General features: G+C 36.8%; 1 protein-coding gene across 1 annotated transcript in view; it reads left to right on the top strand.

The window, feature by feature from the left end:
• The first annotated feature begins 4994 nt into the window (after positions 1–4994).
• The window catches only part of LOC128646451 (uncharacterized), an 81603-nt gene continuing 70390 nt past the window's right edge, over positions 4995–16207 (top strand). The window contains exon 1 of the mRNA XM_053699597.1: positions 4995–5530. The gene's annotated coding sequence lies outside the window, so the exon portion shown is untranslated. The remainder of the gene's footprint in view (positions 5531–16207) is intronic.

Here is a 16207-nt window from a genome sequence, read left to right as displayed (position 1 = left end):
CCTTGTTTTCCTTGTTTTGTGTATATATATATATATATATATATATATATATATATATATATATATATATATACAGTCATGGCCAAATATATTGGCACCCCTGGACTGGACAAAATTATTGGCACCTTCTCAAAATTGTAAGAAATAATTGCATTACAAGTTTGTGATGCTCCTGTAATTTGTAACTAAACTCACCTGTATCAATTAACAGGTACATTACAATATAGAAATCACACTGGCAACCAGTTAAAATTGTTACAAATTTACTCAACCTTTCTGTTGTTTGTCACTGTGTGCCACACTGAGCACGGAGAAGAGAAAGAACAGCAAATAATTGTCTGAAGATTTGAGAACAAAAATTGTGGAAAAGCATGGACAATCTCAATGGTTACAAGTCCATCTCCAGAGATCTTAATGTTCCTGTGTCCACTGTGCGCAACATTGTCAAAAAGTTTACAGCCCATGGCACTCCAGCAAATCTCCCTGGATGCAGACGAAAGAGAAAAATTGATCAAAGATTGCAACAAAGAATTGTTTGAATGGTGGATAAAGAACCTTGATCAACTTCCAGACAAATTTAAGCTGACCTTCAGACACAGGGTACAAATATATCAGCTCACTCTATATGTCGCCATCTGAATGAAAAGAGATGCTATGGTAGGAGACCCAGGAGGACCCCACTGCTGACACAGAAACATAAAAAAGCCAGACTCTAGTTTGCCAAAACTTACCTGAGGAAGCCAAAATCCTTTTGGGAGAATGTGCTATGGACAGATGAAACAAAATTACAGCTTTTTGGTAAAGCCCATCATTCTACTGTTTTCAAAAAAAGAATACAGTCCCTAGAGTCAAACATGGTGAAGGTTCACTGATGTTTTGGGGTTCCTTTGCTGCTTCAGGCACTGGATGTCTTGACTGTGTGCATGGTATTATGAAATCTGAAGACTACCAAAGAATTCTGTGGTCCAATGTAGGGCCCAGTTTTAGAAAGTTGGGTCTCCGTCAGAGGTCATGGGTCTTACAGCAGGACAATGACCCAAAGCACACATCAAAAAGCACCCAGAAATGGTTTAAGACAAAGCACTGGAGAGTACTGTACTGGCCAGCAATGAGTTCAGATCTCAATCCCATAGAGCACCTGTGGAGAGATCTCAAAACAGCAGTTGGGAAAAGGAACCCTTCCAATCTAAGAGACCTGGAGCAGTTGGCGATAAAAGAGTGGTCCAAAATTCCAGTAGAGAGGTGTAAGAAACTCATTGATGGTTACAGGTAGTAATTGATTTCAGTTCAGATTTTTTCAAAGGGTGTGCTACCAAATATTAAATTGAGAGTGCCAATAATTTTGTCCAGTTCTTTTTTGGAGTTTTGCATGGAATGTGTCAGATTTAGCTTTTTTTTTCTCCACTTTTTTGTGTCATACCAATACAGACAAAATAAATAAACATTATAATGCCTAAAAATTTGTAATTGCAACAATTTTCTGGCGAAGTGGTGCATTATCTGACAGAAATGCAAGGGTGCCAATATTTTTGGCCATGACTGTATGTATATATAATCAGTTTTGTGGCATGTGAATCAATAGTATTTGTAAATGTATTGTAAATACAGCTTATGTGTCTCCACTATTTTTATGATGTATTTTAAATGAACAATAAGAAAGGGTTTAATTTAATAAAATCAGATTAAGGGCATAAGTCAGTAAATGACAGATTGAGAGAACTGTGTCTAATAATTGAGACCTTGTAACTGAAGTTCTACCAGATGTATTAAGAGGGGCATGCATGTTCAATGTAAAAGCCACTTACCCTATAAAAGCAAGGGGTTAGAGGCCAGTGGGCATGCCTCTGATGAAGCAGGAAGTACCTGTGAAATGCATAAGTCCACTGGTAGTTGTTTTAGAGTCTACTTGGCGCAAACACTAACTGTTTGCATTTTAACTTATTTTTCGAACTTGTGTAGTTTTGAGAGATAATATAAGTGGACAACGTAGCACTCCTGCTTGAAACCTAGAGGTACATTGAAAAATGGTGGATCTGAGTGGATTACTGATGACACGCTTTAGGCTGTAAGAGGAACAGCAGGCACAGCAGGAGTAACGGTACATTAACAGTGGACCTCGGCTAAAAACGAGGCTTCTTTTGTGAGTGTGATATTTTTACAAGTTTAGATGTGATTTTAATACACAATAAATGTACTGCACTTATAGTATACCCCTTGTGCTCTGGTGCTTTTTCTTTAAACTATTTTCAGCCTTTCTACCTACTCCAGAGATGTGAACCAAGGAGCAAGCGTTTATTGGGATAATACGAATCACTGATCACTGATTTTTTACATATCTAACTTCTTTACACAACCCACTGTACAGAAGGCAGAGCTCTCCAGAATACAGGTAAAGCGTAAGCATTAACTGTATAAATAGATAATATATCACTCATATATTCAAACTGCATGCTTTATTTTTTACCCTGACATCACAAATTAATATGACTGCAGTAAATAGGATATTAAAGTTGGACTGCTTATTGAATAATACCTGTGTTTCATTTATATGTACTCTTATTGAGCAGTACAGGCAAATAGATGCCATACTGCTGGAATCATACAAAGAAAGCATTTACACATTTAAATGCTGATGCTGCTATTCAGCATTTAAAGTGCTATAATTTTTCCCCAAAATGTATGGGTTTTTTTTTTTATTCCCCCTTTTCTTATCCTTTTTTTTTTTTTCTTTGCTTTATTTCCAATTGGCATTTATGTTATATTGAGTTGGAGGTTCCCAATTAAAGTAATTTTTTATATTAAAAATAAACAATTGTTGTAATGGGTTGTATAACTAAAGCATTTAATTTTGCTTGAAATAAATGTCATAATAAATCATAGGAAATAGTAATAAGCATTTTTTTATCCAAGAACAACCTATGCTATCATAATCTGTCCATTATTTAAAATTTGTCTGAATAAACCAAACTCATTAGAGTTTCCTGGAAAAGTTTATTTTCCATCTTGTTGTTCTCAATTGTGTTTTAACCACAGAGTTTAAAAAAATGATGGAATATTCCTGCTTTTTGTCATTACCTAAATATCATTTGGATACCAGCAAAACCTCCCAAGAATATGTGTGGGCTTTTTCTTTGTGTTTCTGAAAAGTAAATGATTTGCCATACTGCATTAGGTCAGAAAGCAAAACTGTCCAATTTTACAAGCAATTGACCTTAATTTTACCATAAAATAAATGTATTTTCCTATTAAATTAAACTATGGAGGTGCCATGTTTAAAGCAATTGTGTGATTTACCCAGTTATACATTTTTCTAAGAGATGTTTAGCACAGTACTGGAGTCCATGTTTTCACTTTGCTGAATACTTGTTGGTAAATTAGTTCTTGTATTAAATTTTTATTTGCTCTTGAAAAGGGTGATTGAGCATATTATTTGAGTTTAATATACTTTAAGCTTTTTACTGTATATATTTTTTGATCTTGGAATAAATCATCTGCATTTGTTGGCACTTGGGTACCCTGTGAGTACATTCTATTTAGCACCTCTACCTTTTAAAACCATCTACACTCTTGTGCACACTGCCCACTGTGGCTCTGATTAGTGGTTCTATGGGTCATTTTACTGATTACTGCTGCAACTGTTTTCCAACTGATTTTAGTTGGTCACCAATCGTCCTGTATACTTTTCCATCTTTGTGAAGTCTTGCAAATAAGATTTTTCAATTCCTCTAGCAATTATTTTCCATCTGGAGCTATGATACAGACAAGCAGCCCATAGGTCCAAAATTGAGAAGGTCCTGGTGTTCACAGGTCATTTTATAACCATGTTTATCCAATTATGCTAAATGGAAATTTTGTTTTAATGATCACAGGTTTTATAACATGTGTCAGTGATCACAGGTCTATTCACTTATTTTTAATATAATAAATCTAAACTGTTAGTTTATAATTTTAAATACACAACTTATAATTTATACAATTATTGAATCATTTATCATTTTACTAATATTGCACAAGGGTGTACTTTTGTTGTATTATATATATATACACACACACTAGGAGAGCACTCTCACTTCATAATCGAATCGCCAGGGTGCATGCAGGTAACCATAGTAAACAAACAAAGCAGGCTTGCACTCGCTGGACTTTAAATAACAGGTGGCTTTAATGTGATGTTTCAGGGAACGTATCCCCTTATTCCTGCTGCAAACCTCGCTTAAATAACTACGTCTACATTTATTGCTAGAATTACAAAGATACCTTAGCGCTTAGCGTGAGTGGTCAACTAGTTCTTGAAAAACATACTGCCTTACAAGTATAAAAAGAGAAAGAAACTATAGATATTTAAATAGTTCTAAAAAAGCAGGACCTCTTTCAGAGTGTAGTACAAAATATTTTCTAAAATGTCTACACAGACGGTTTCAAGAGAATGTATATTGGTATTTGGATACACATTCTTTTGAAATGTGTAGAAAATAATAAAAAAATGTAGCACTTTAAATGTAGCACTTTAAATTTTTGTTTTTCTTACATTGCTAGTGGGTTACATCCTGGGTCTGATCCAGTGTGTTGGAGCAGTGTTTCTTACTATCACTTCCACTGGATCCATACTTGGACAGAGAAATACTAGATACATGACAAGATCTTCATACAAAATAAATATTTTAAAAGGAATTAATGTTCCCTTAATTCATAAAAAGGAACAACTTTGCAGTATAGATAGTATATTTCACTTGCTTTTACTGTACAATACCTAGCTTTTGTGTAACATACGGTAGTGTTGTTCCACAATATATAGAGAGGGAAGATTGTTCACTGCTTTACGTAATAGCTGTAGTATGTAGTTGGTTCACTGTAACAAATTTATAGCTTGTGCCTGCATAATAACAAAATAAATGTAAACAAGTTTGTCAAGTAGTGTCAGACTCCAAAACATTTCCTTTTACATGGCATGAGGCAGGCTAACAAGAAGCAGCTTAGCACGACAGGAGATCTGGAGTGCGCTATCTCCTGCCAGATGTTAATTCTGCAAAAGGGCTTTAGCAATAAGTATAGCATGGTACATGAAGAGGAGTGAGCTGAGGTTAGCGTGAAGATAATTTTAGCATAAGCACAGTGACCTGCGCTACATATAGCACTAGTTGTGACCCTGATATTGGAACTGACCATGCAGTTGTTTTGATGCCAAGACCTATGGGGGAGGGGGGGAGCCCGGGAGACCCTGTCTTTCTTGTTTCTGGCCTGATCCTGACCCTGGCATGTTACCTGGTTTAAGCTCTTTGCCTCACCCTTGCCTGTGCTGTAAACTGATTACCTGGCTGCTGACCCCTGGAACAGAATTTTGGATTATTCTTCTGCATCATCCTTCTGCTTTGATGTTGGGTTTTTGATTACTAATTTAGTATTAAACCTTGGTCAGACTACTCTTCTGATTATCACCTGATTACCAATAACTGCTGCTGCTTGCCCTGTGTTATCTCAGACTTGTACCTATCCTGGCCCTCCAAAGCAGCTACTGCAGAGTTAGTTCCAGGTAAGTACCTCTTTACCATAAAAGTAGTTTGTCTCTTTAGTAATACTTTCCAAATCTCTGCACTGTAGACTGTTTTAAATGCTTTTAAAATATGTATTTTGCATGTATGCATTTTGCCTTTTCAGTAATTGCTGATATATACTATGATTGCCATAGGAATCAATGGGAACTTATGTTCGCTGCTGCCCGATATCCTATGGGAGAATAAAAGTTATGTTTACACCTAACACCCTAACATGAACCCCGAGTCTAAACACCCCTAATCTGCCGCCCCCTACATCGCCGCCACCTACATAATGTTATTAACCCCTATTCGGCCGCTCCCGGACCCCGCCGCCACCTTAATAAATATATTAACCCCTATCCCGCCGCTTCCAGAGCCCACCGCAACTAAATAAATGTATTAACCCCTAAACCCCTTGCCTCCCACATCACTACCACTTACTAAAACTATTAACCCCTAAACCGCCAGCCCCCCACATAAACTAAATTAACCTATTAACCCTTAAACCTAACAACCCCCTAACTGTACATTAAAATTACATCATCACTATCTTATAATACATTTAAACTTACCTTTAGATTTAAATTAAACTATATTAAACTATTAATTAACCTACCCTAACTATTATACTAAAATTAAATTAAACTATATTAAACTAATAATTAATCTACCCTAACTGTTATACTAAAATTACATTAAACTACAAATTATATTATAGATTTAAAAACCTAACCCTACTCACGTTATTTAAATCTACTATTAAAAATTACAAAGTTACAAAGAACTAACTAACTAACTAAGTTACACAAAATAACAAACACTAAGTAACAAAAAAAAAATAAACACTAAGTTACACAAAATAAAAAATAAATTATTAAATATTTAAGCTATTTACACCTAATCTAAGAGCCCTATGAAAATAAAAAAGCCCCCCAAAAATAATAAAAAAAAATAGCCAATAGAATGCAAGCTCAATCCTATTGGCTGATTGAATCAGCCAATAGGATGAAAGCTCAATCCTATTGGCTGATTGCAACAGCCAATAGGATTTTTTCAACCTTAATTCCGATTGGCTGATAGAAGTAACTTAATTGTTAGTTTTTGTAATTTTTAATAGTAGATTTAAATTTTTTGAGTAGGGTTAGGTTTTTAACTATATAATATATTACATTTAATTTGTAGCTTAATGTAATTTTAGTACAACAGTTAGGGTAGATTAAATAATAGTTTAATATAGTTTAATTCTAAAGGTAAGTTTACATTTATTATAAGATAGTGATGATGTAATTTTAATGTACAGTTAGCAGGTTAATACGTTTGTTAGAGTTGCGGTGGGCTCCGGGAGCAGCGGGATAGGGGTTAATAACTTTATTTAGTTGCGGCGGGGTCCGGGAGCGGCGGGATAGGGGTTAAACATTTTAGTACAGGGAGTGCAGAATTATTAGGCAAATGAGTATTTTGACCACATCATCCTCTTTATGCATGTTGTCTTACTCTAAGCTGTATAGGCTCGAAAGCCTACTACCAATTAAGCATATTAGGTGATGTGCATCTCTGTAATGAGAAGGAGTGTGGTCTAATGACATCAACACCCTATATCAGGTGTGCATAATTATTAGGCAACTTCCTTTCCTTTGGCAAAATGGGTCAAAAGAAGGACTTGACAGGCTCAGAAAAGTCAAAAATAGTGAGATATCTTACAGAGGGATGCAGCACTCTTAAAATTGCAAAGCTTCTGAAGCGTGATCATCGAACAATCAAGCGTTTCATTCAAAATAGTCAACAGGGTCGCAAGAAGCGTGTGGAAAAACCAAGGCGCAAAATAACTGCCCATGAACTGAGAAAAGTCAAGCGTGCAGCTGCCAAGATGCCACTTGCCACCAGTTTGGCCATATTTCAGAGCTGCAACATCACTGGAGTGCCCAAAAGCACAAGGTGTGCAATACTCAGAGACATGGCCAAGGTAAGAAAGACTGAAAGACGACCACCACTGAACAAGACACACAAGCTGAAACGTCAAGACTGGGCCAAGAAATATCTCAAGACTGATTTTTCTAAGGTTTTATGGACTGATTAAATGAGAGTGAGTCTTGATGGGCCAGATGGATGGGCCCGTGGCTGGATTGGTAAAGGGCAGAGAGCTCCAGTCTGACTCAGACGCCAGCAAGGTGGAGGTGGAGTACTGGTTTGGGCTGGTATCATCAAAGATGAGCTTGTGGGGCCTTTTCGGGTTGAGGATGGAGTCAAGCTCAACTCCCAGTCCTACTGCCAGTTTCTGGAAGACACCTTCTTCAAGCAGTGGTACAGGAAGAAGTCTGTATCCTTCAAGAAAAACATGATTTTCATGCAGGACAATGCTCCATCACACGCGTCCAAGTACTCCACAGCGTGGCTGGCAAGAAAGGGTATAAAAGAAGAAAATCTAATGACATGGCCTCCTTGTTCACCTGATCTGAACCCCATTGAGAACCTGTGGTCCATCATCAAATGTGAGATTTACAAGGAGGGAAAACAGTACACCTCTTTGAACAGTGTCTGGGAGGCTGTGGTTGCTGCTGCACGCAATGTTGATGGTGAACAGATCAAAACACTGACAGAATCCATGGATGGCAGGCTTTTGAGTGTCCTTGCAAAGAAAGGTGGCTATATTGGTCACTGATTTGTTTTTGTTTTGTTTTTGAATGTCAGAAATGTATATTTGTGAATGTTGAGATGTTATATTGGTTTCACTGGTAAAAATAAATAATTGAAATTGGTATATATTTGTTTTTTGTTAAGTTGCCTAATAATTATGCACAGTAATAGTCACCTGCACACACAGATATCCCCCTAAAATAGCTATAACTAAAAACAAACTAAAAACTACTTCCAAAACTATTCAGCTTTGATATTAATGAGTTTTTTGGGTTCATTGAGAACATGGTTGTTGTTCAATAATAAAATTAATCCTCAAAAATACAACTTGCCTAATAATTATGCACTCCCTGTATAGTGGCGGTGTTTAGTGACAGTATATAAATAAAGCTGGGAAAAAGCCGAATAGCAGCGAGATCGATGACTGCTAGTAAACAACAGTCCGCTGCTCATTGCCCTGTACTTTGTGCGTGGCTTTTTGACAGCTTTTTAAATAAATTTGGAGAGCGTATTCAGGTCCATGGCTGCGATATTAGGCGATGTCAGGCGAGCGTATTGGTGCCGGCGAATGCAAGAAAGTTGACGGCTTGATAAGTAGGCCTCAATGACTCAACCAACTTAATAGCATTGACGGTACATTGAAAAAAACAAAAAACAAACCACAGTACATGTTACATTATTTTGCAAAAATGTCTGGAGTAGACGGTCACTTTAATGAAAATAACTGAACCCATAATTATAAGTCTCCTCACCTCTACTGTCCCTGTTTAGCATTACCAGTGTTTACACTATTCTGTAGCAGTAGCTCACCACTATCCCTTCAATCTCCTGACCCTACTTGTGTTGAATATAAACACATCTATTCTCCCCATAGTGAGACCAATAGCATTATTATTTGTTTTTGCAATGCTGGTGATAGTGTTTACAGGACGTATTGCCATTTGTTTAAAAAAGGGCGCAATCTTTGTTTAATGTAAATTTTCAAATCAAACTGTTCAAAAAACAGACGTTTGAAGAGCTTGTTTTTAAACTGAACCAATGAAGGGAATTTCTTAGTCCAATAACATAGGATATAGTTTCTCGCTATTATAGTTATAGTGAGTATATAATGTAATGTCTTTTTCTTATATCTTGCATCCCAATTGAGCATATACAATATTTCAGCATTCATGACTAAATTTAAACTAAATGCCTTTTGTATCCAAAATGTAAATTTGAGCCAAAATTGATTAATCACGGGGCAATTGAAAAAAAAAAAACAGCGAAGGAATTCTGGAGCTGCTCTCTTGGTGCATTTTTTATCCTGCGTGGGCTTCCACCTAGAGAGATTGGCAAAGTGTTTCTTTTTTATTTCTCTAGGCTATTTTGAATCACATGTAATGTGATATCTGCAGATAATGCTTGCCTCCAGGTCTCCAAAAGGCATGTGTGTGTTTTTGTACTAAGATTTGATAGAAACAAGTCAGCGAAAAATTACCAATTTTAAATGCTAAATGTGGAATAGCAAATGGGGAGGTGTTCCACAAATCCAGGTCATCTTTTTGTTCACTTTTATGCTTATCTTCATATGAGGAACTATATTGATTATTTGGTATGTCATACTGTCTGCGAAGCTCCTGAAAGGTTTTAACAGTGTGCGACCCGTGGTTTAGGACATCCCCCACCATATGGAGCCCAACCTCCCTCCACTTTCAAAATGGAATAGTTTCCATGCCAGCTAGGAAATCTTTGTTGTCCGTCAAAGGAATACATTTTGGAGTCGGGAGTTTGCGTCCTAAAAATTGAAGGTATAGGTGCCATACTCTCAGAGGATCTCTATATAAGATAGATGATTATATAAAATGTGGTGGAATCTTGCTTTGCAAAATATGAGAGATATGCGATATCATAAGTTTTCACTGTCCCTGATTCCAGAATGTGCTCACATAAATGAGTTGTAGTAAATTCCCAATAAGTTACAATTTGAAGCAAGGCTGGCCAGTTATAAAATTTTAAGTTAAGTAGTCCAAGACCACAACTTAAATATAGTAGAGGGAGTTTACCTGCTGCAATTTGTGGTTAAATACACCAAATTAATGCTTTAAAAGCTCTATTCATTGCTGTGAGATCCCCTTTTGTAAGCAAAAAGGGTAGTAAGAGAATGGGATAGAGGATACATTGAAGTATAACCCTTTTGATTAAATGCATTCTATCTGTTAGAGTAAGAGGCAAAGTTCTCCAACTATTCAGTTGTTTACAATGTTTAGCACATTGTTTTGTGACATTCAGCTCATATAATTTATGTGGGTTATGGAGCCTAGGTAGGTGAAGGTGTTTGAGACCACTGTAAATGGATAAGTACTAGCATTATTTTTATATTGAAACACAAAATTTCCTGATTTTGTAATGTTGCCTTTATAACCTGAAAATAACTTAAATTCCTGAATGTTTTGTAGTATCTTAGGTATGTGTGTGGATGGATCTTCCACAAACAGCAACATGTCTACATAAAGATCTAAAAGTAGAGGAATCCCATGTACCTTGATTCCCAAAAAAAGGTGCAGTTTAAATGCCAGGGGTTCCAGAGCTAAGTAAAATAATATAGGGGAGAGTGTGCACCCCTGTCTAATGCCCCTTTGTAGATCTATATCTGATGAAAACAAGCCATTAGTTTGAATGCAGGCCACAGGAGAATAATATATATTTTGGATTACCTCAAGAAAAGGACCTTTGAAATTAAATTGCTGTAGGGAGGGACATAAATTATCCCATCAACATGATTGAAGGCCTTCTCTGCATCCAAGGACAACAGGAAGGCCTCAGAGAGGTCATTACTAGAACACTTTTTTGTTTTGCCAATAATAGTCAATTACATGAAGTACCCGTCTCAGATTGACTATATAGGTTTTTTTGTTAATAAAAAAAGCCAGTTTGATATGTATGTAAAAGCATTGGGAGGAATATATTTAAACAATTTTTTAATATTTTCATAAAAATTTTGCAGTCAGAATTTAAGATCGATATGGGGCAATAAGATTCAGGTAATGAGTGATTTTTAGCAGGCTTAACGATGAGTGTAATATTCTGACGCAAAATGTCTAGAGGGTCATCTGCTTTACCAATTAATAGTGAAGTAATAGTTTGATTTATTTCCTTATCAGAGATAGGTGCATTTAATTGTTCTAATTATTCCTGTGAAAGTTGGGGGGAGATGAAGAGTATCCCAGAATGCAGTTTGTTTTTCTTTTGGACTCTATGGTTGTTTTGTATATAAGTTATAATAATATTGAGCAAAGCACTTTACAATTTCACTGGAAAATCTATATTTTTTTTGCTGTTCGTTGTCTAACCATGGACACTAGTAATTTTCCTGAATGTTATCCTCAACATTTTATCAATTTGGCAGTTTTAATAAGAAGATGCCTAATTTAGAAAGGAATCTATCTCTTCTTTAGCAGCTATGTAATTTTCATTGGGTGTAAGAATAAAGTCACTACCATTATAATTCTGCAAGAAAGGAATTAAGGTTTGTATAAGTTTGTCCTAAAAGGCAGTATTTTTTGTTTTGGAACATAAATATTGCAGAGGGTATATGGAATGGAGTATATTTTTATTTCTACCTTCCTTTGCTGTCTTTTTGCATTTTAATGATGTCTATACTGTGCTTTTTACCAACTAAAATCACTTACCTTGAGTTAGTGTGTGATAAGTAAGATATTTTCTAAACCCAGCCTCTTTTCAACTTATCGTGCTCGCTATCTATTAGATGCTTGTGCAATGTTACTGTTAATGCCGACAGCGTATGCTGTCGGCATTTAGTGATGTTGGGCAGACATGATTCGCTACAGCAAACCATGTCAGCCATTTGATAAATGGGCCCCTAAGACTTTTGTTTGGAAGTGTAGTGGTTTTTCATTACTTGTCTAGGGGGGATTTCTTCTTTAGCATTCACTCTCTCTGGGCCAACTCTGTGTGCCCTCTTCACACTACCTCTAATTGCACTCACAGATATGCCTGACAAGTTTGGGAGTTTGTTATAGGAAGACCTACCAAATGCAAATTATTATGTATGGAACAGTATTCCTGATCGCCCAGACACTGATGTAAGAGCTGGTTTTGTTTTATTAGTTCTTCCATTTTTTTAGTGTGTGATACGTTTGCATCTTCTAACTCTGACACTCTCTCTTCTACCTCATTAAAACGAGTATTGATTTGTTTAACTTCACCAGTTAGTCTATCTAACCCTTTTTAATATTGTCCATTGTATTGTTGTATTATGGAATGAGAATCCTTAGAGACAAAGGTTGCTTCCAAGGCTCTCATTTGAGAATTAACTGAGATGTCACTGTTAGTTTTTTGTTTTTGATGTCATTTTTGAAGAGTCTAAAAACTTTTCCATATAAGTGAAATAGAGAAACCTATTTAATGTGAAGAGGAGTTCAGACCCAATACTTTACTTTTGTTTTGAGGGAGCATATATAGTACTTTCAGCACTAACCTGAAAATAAACACACACACACATATATGTATATATACACACATGTGTGTATAGATATATATATTACCAAATATAATATCTAAAATATATAGAAATATGTATTTGTGAATAAATAGAACACATTCTGCTATTTGAAGAACATTGGAATGTGAAATATTCATATTTTCATGTTGGGTTAGAGCACTTGAGAATATGCGATCAAGTCTAAGCGCGAGTAGCACTTTTCTTGCTCCTTTGACTTCTATGGGGGAATACGTTAACGCAGTTGTGATATTCTAACTTTGGCTTTTTGAATGCGTCGGGTTATTACTCGTGCAACAATTTGTGACATGCATGCTACCTGACATGCGCAAAAAGCTTATAGCGCAGTTAGCACATGTGCAGGAGTGATAAATTAAGCTCCACTCGTAATCTAGCCCATAGTCACTAATTAAGAAGACTATAGGAATATAGCAGATTGGACTCACCCATATATGTGTGTGACACCTTTGAGCCATGCATGTGTATTAGTGAGCAAAAAAGATATAAATAGGGACGTGAATCCACTCTTGTACAGCAGTGAGCAAGGATAATGTTAATATGGCTAACTGAATTCACCTTTGGACATTAAGAAATATGGATGTCATAAATGTGTAAGGTTGAAATAACATTATGGATAATAATGTGAATTTGACAGGTTGCAGGCCCGGCTCCAGTGTAAGGCGATCTAGGCAGCCACCATATTGTGCCCCTGCAGGGGGGCGCCAGATCTGCCTACCGACATTGGCTAATCAGCTTGAGTTTTGAAAAATGTATGTGCACGCACGGAGCACACTATTCACTGACATGACAGGACACTGTTGCAGCGATCTGAGCCAGGCAGCTTTATGCATGATTTTTGGGCACTGGGCAGGGGGCAGGTGCTGAGCGTGTGTGGGCAGTATTGGGCACTGGACAGTTAAGGGAGCTTGAGTCACACTTGCGCTGCTGCCTGCTGCGCATTGGAACGCCACTGATTCAGCGTGCGTAACGGCCACCTATGCTGACTGGTCTGTCAGTCAAGTGACATGAAAAGTTGGAGGCGGCTCAGGCAATGTGGAGCTGTGAGAGTGAGGGAAACACACGTGAGGATGCTGGCGTGCAGCTACAGACTGGTGAAGAGGAGAGGTGTGATTGTGAAGGACCAAGACTGATACTGGTAAGTCTATTCAGAGTGAATTAGTGCTCAGTCAGTTGTCACTAATCTCTCAGGTCTAGCACCTCATCTTCCTAGTCATTCGTGATTAAATGATTTTATTTACAAAGCTGCCTCCCACTACAGTACTTATTCTGTGTCCTACACGAGTTTCCTTATTTTTTTACTAGGAGTAAATTGCTTCTTTAGGATCAAATTCCATGTTCTCATTTAACTCTTTGCTATTTGTGCAGTTTATTTTCAGTTTTCAGTTGCCCCGGCTTATTCCAGCTTCCTGCTTCTGCCAAGATGCTGTGTTTAGACTACGTGCTTAGATGGCACAGCCTCCCTCCTCTCATTCTGATTAAATAATAACAGATTCCTCCTGTTTAGGTAAATCTTCTTCAATCTTTATTTTTATATTTTATAGGAATATGTGTATTTTAAAATTTTCTACAGATATACTGTAGATTCAAACCATGACTGCATGCTATCCTCAGCAGCTACTGTACTGTCACAATCAATTAGAGCAGCTGTTTTTCACCAGCATATGATTATACCATCTGATTTAAAAGGGAATGGCCAATATTGTTACACATTCACAAAAAAACATAATTTATGTAAGAACTTACCTGATAAATTCATTTCTTTCATATTAGCAAGAGTCCATGAGCTAGTGACGTATGGGATATACATTCCTACCAGGAGGGGCAAAGTTTCCCAAACCTTAAAATGCCTATAAATACACCCCTCACCACACCCACAATTCAGTTTAACGAATAGCCAAGAAGTGGGGTGATAAGAAAAAAGTGCGAAAGCATATAAAATAAGGAATTGGAATAATTGTGCTTTATACAAAAAAATCATAACCACCACAAAAAAAGGGCGGGCCTCATGGACTCTTGCTAATATGAAAGAAATGAATTTATCAGGTAAGTTCTTACATAAATTATGTTTTCTTTCATGTAATTAGCAAGAGTCCATGAGCTAGTGACGTATGGGATAATGACTACCCAAGATGTGGATCTTTCCACACAAGAGTCACTAGAGAGGGAGGGATAAAATAAAGACAGCCAATTCCTGCTGAAAATAATCCACACCCAAAATAAAGTTTAATGAAAAAACATAAGCAGAAGATTCAAACTGAAAACGCTGCCTGAAGTACTTTTCTACCAAAAACTGCTTCAGAAGAAGAAAATACAACAAAATGGTAGAATTTGGTAAAAGTATGCAAAGAGGACCAAGTTGCCGCTTTGCAAATCTGATCAACCGAAGCTTCATTCCTAAACGCCCAGGAAGTAGAAACTGACCTAGTAGAATGAGCTGTAATCCTATGAGGCGGAGTCTTACCCGACTCAACATAGGCAAGATGAATTAAAGATTTCAACCAAGATGCCAAAGAAATGGCAGAAGTTTTCTGGCCTTTCTAAAACCGGAAAAGATAACAAATAAACTTGAAGTCTTTCGGAAAGACTTAGTAGCTTCAACATAATATTTCAAAGCTCTAATAACATCCAAAGAATGCAACGATTTCTCCTTAGAATTCTTAGGATTAAGACATAATGAAGGAACCACAATGTCTCTACTAATGTTGTTGGAATTCACAACTTAGGTAAAAATTCAAAAGAAGTTCGCAACACCGCCTTATCCTGATGAAAAATCAGAAAAGGAGACTCACAAGAAAGAGCAGATAATTCAGAAACTCTTCTGGCAGAAGAGATGGCCAAAAGGAACAAAACTTTCCAAGAAAGTAATTTAATATCCAATGAATGCATAGGTTCAAATGGAGGAGCTTGAAGAGCCCCCAGAACCAAATTCAAACTCCAAGGAGGAGAAATTGACTTAATGACAGGCTTTATACGAACCAAAGCTTGTACAAAACAATGAATATCAGGAAGAATAGCAATCTGTCTGTGAAAAAGAACAGAAAGAGCAGAGATTTGACCTTTCAAGGAACTTGCGGACAAACCCTTATCTAAACCATCCTGAAGAAACTGTAATATTCTCGGTATTCTAAAAGAATGCCAAGAAAAATGATGAGAAAGACACCAAGAAATATAAGTCTTCCAGACTCTATAATATATCTCTCTGGATACAGATTTACGAGCCTGTAACATAGTATTAATCACAGAGTCAGAGAAACCTCTTTGACCAAGAATCAAGCGTTCAATCTCCATACCTTTAAATTTAAGGATTTCAGATCCTGATGGAAAAAAGGACCTTGAGACAAAAGGTCTGGTCTTAACGGAAGAGTCCACGGTTGGCAAGAGGCCATCCGGACAAGATCCGCATACCAAAACCTGTGAGGCCATGCCGGAGCTACCAGCAGAACAAACGAGTATTCCTTCAGAATCTTGGAGATTACTCTTGGAAGAAGAACTAGAGGCGGAAGGATATAGGCAGGATGAT

The sequence above is a fragment of the Bombina bombina genome, chromosome 1 (assembly GCF_027579735.1).
Source record: "Bombina bombina isolate aBomBom1 chromosome 1, aBomBom1.pri, whole genome shotgun sequence".
Classification (NCBI taxonomy): Eukaryota; Metazoa; Chordata; class Amphibia; order Anura; family Bombinatoridae; genus Bombina; species Bombina bombina.
The sequence above is the reverse complement of the archived record's forward strand: the minus strand, read 5'-3'. Positions and strand labels throughout refer to the sequence as shown.